Source organism: Solanum tuberosum, unplaced genomic scaffold (genome assembly GCF_000226075.1).
Source record: "Solanum tuberosum cultivar DM 1-3 516 R44 unplaced genomic scaffold, SolTub_3.0 scf00510, whole genome shotgun sequence".
NCBI classification, from domain to species: domain Eukaryota; kingdom Viridiplantae; phylum Streptophyta; class Magnoliopsida; order Solanales; family Solanaceae; genus Solanum; species Solanum tuberosum.
The window spans coordinates 304338-307186 of NW_006239425.1; the positions used below are offsets into that span (position 1 = coordinate 304338).

At 36.9% G+C, this 2849-nt stretch overlaps 1 pseudogene; it reads left to right on the forward strand.

Moving 5' to 3' along the window:
• The window catches only part of LOC102583508 (histone-lysine N-methyltransferase ASHH1-like), a 16065-nt pseudogene extending 14928 nt beyond the window's left edge, over positions 1 to 1137 (forward strand).
• Positions 1138 to 2849: the final 1712 nt, after the last annotated feature.

The window sequence follows — 2849 nt, forward strand, 5'->3', positions numbered from 1 at the left end:
AAGGGGCTAGGTGTGTGGGGGAAAGGATCACCCAACACTAAAAGCTCACATACCTTGGTAGGGATCACCCCCGACGAAAATCCACGATTATCTCCTTGCTTGATCTCCTCTTCTTCTCTTCTTCTCTTCTTCTTCTCTTCTTCTTCTCTCAAAACCCTCACTCTCACTCTTTTAAAAATGTTAAGACTGATCAAAAACATCAGCCTAACACATATATATAACCACAATAAAAGGCTGGGGAAAAGACCAAAATGCCCTTAATTTTCCGGACGGATTCCTTGCCAGCTGCCCAACTTTAAATGGCCATAACTCGCTCATACGAACTCGGAATTGAGAAAACTTGGCGGCGTTGGAAAGATCATTCCACAAAGCTTCGAAACCATAAGTGGAAATACTCCTAACTCATCCTGAGCTAGGAGTTACGACTGCTCAAACTTGGCCAAAATTCACTGATTTCCATACTTAGCAAAATTTCCAAAACTTTAAAATTCTTTCCAAAAAATGAAAATTTCCAATTCTAAGCCTCTTCAAAGCTATTTCAAATTGTCGGATGTTACAATTACCTTGAGAATTTAGAGTAGTGGTTCAAGTCCAAATATCTACCAAAGTTTCTGAACAGGTACTTCGAAGGAGCTGAAATTGATCGGTGATTCTTTGCAAATATTTGGTTGATGTGTGTAAGGATAGTAGGTAGTCGTGTGTTATTCTCCCCTTCTCATCTTCTCTTCATTTAGTAGTACTTGCATAGTATCTTATTCTTCATTTTTACTACTAGTTACTTCAATTACTTTGTTTATCTTGTTGATTATGTTTCTTTGATCTTAATAGCGATTAAAAACTGCTGACCCAGGTTGGAAATATGGGAAAAGAACAAGCGAGACCAATAAGGCCGCAGTTGAGTGTAACTTTTGTAAAAAAGTTACTAATGGCGGAATCTTTCGTCACAAACAACACCTTATTGGTACTTGCAGGGACGTCTCATGGTGTGAACAATGCCCGGATGCTGTAAGGGAAGAAATGAAGAAATATGTTGATGTAAAGAAGGAACAAAAACGTCAGGCTTTACTTCAAGCGGATGTGACTAATACTAGTGATGATAAAGATGAAGATATGGAAGAAGGTGAAGCTACTGAATAGTCACTTCCTTCAACAGTCATAGAATGCAACAATTACAGCTAGTTGATGAAGCTGATGAAGATGAGAAATAGATGTTGAACCATTTTAAATTTGATTTTGTTTGTCCTATGGTCTGTGGAGGATTTTGTGATAACTACCTTTTAGCTTTTAATGTGAACTTTTGCATATATTTATTGTCTCCATTTATTTTGCAGATTTTTTGTTGCTTCTGAATTATCAGTAGAGCTAATATACCCTTCACTTGGTGGAATTCTCATTTACACAAATTTATTTCCTTGTATTCTCATGTTACGACCCAATTTAGGATTATGACCAGCGCTTAGGAGCTAGTGTTCCAAGCAATTCTTATTTGTATTTTAGAGAAAAAGAATACTACTCATGACACTAATAAAAATGATTAACGTCGCTACTCTAAGAGTTCTAAATTAAAAGTATGTTAGCAAAGAGCTAAACTTGAGGATGCTCACAGTTCAAATAAAAGATAAAAGAAGCTTTTGTAGAGTTTTAATCCGAACACAAGATTTGGTGGGAAACAATGAACCAAACACTTGATATAAAATAAACCCTCCATTGCTAATCCCTACATTACTAATCCATGCATTACGAACCATTGCGTTATTAATTTTTGTACCAAACTACCCCTAAATTTTTTCTTCACTTATCCGCATAAGTCTTTTATCTTGTTTGAACTGTGAGCATCCTCTGTCTGATTGGCTAGACCTTGTCCAGAGCTTCCTGTACCCAGTCTAGTCCCAATACATTAGCCTCACCAACTTCAAACTGTCTGATAAAAGAATGACATTGCTTATCATACAAGGCTTCATATTGAGCCATCTGAATGCTGGACTGAAAGTCATAGTCGTAGGAAATTTTTGCTAATGGTACATAACATCCGAAATCAAGAATGCAAACTCTTAACATGTCATCTAATAAGTATGCTCAGATTGTCGTCTGTCTCCGGATGAAATATGGAACTAAGATCTACTCATGTATTGAAAAGATTTCCAAAAGCGTGCAGTAAACAGTCATCCTCTGTCAGATATGATGGACACTGGAACCTCATGGAGTCGGAAAATTTAATTCATGTATAATTTCTGCATAGTTTCTCCATTGTATCCGGTTTTTACTGATAAAAGTGTACTGGGTATCCGGTTTCTACAAATACCCACACAGAGTCATAACCTCTAAGGGTTCGTGGTAGCCTGGCATAAAATCTGTAGAAAAGATTTCTCATTTCACCTTTGGAAACTCAAACTGTTATAGCAGTCTTATGGGTTGTTGATAGCTTAAACCTGGTGACAAGCCAAACAACTAGAAACGAATTTAGCAACATCTTCCTTCATAGCCAGCAATAAGTCATATCCTTGTCTGTAATCACTAGAACGTCGTTACGGTATTCACACAATTTCCCATCCTTGTATTAGGTAGCCTTGATGTGTTCTACCATTAGAAACTTGGCCTGAACATAAGTCAACAATGTCTTTGAGTTTCTCACACTAAATTTGATACTGATATCCTCAAGTTTATGCATATCTTAGGCCAAAAGTCTCTTTGCAGGAGCTATATGAGCCAAATAGCCCATGGATTTCCTTCTTAATGCATCTGCCGCATCATTTTCTTTCTTGAATGACACCGAATGGTAAAATTCTACGTAGTCATTGAGTAATTTTATTCATCATTGTAAATTGAAGAATCAAATCTTTCTGCTGGAT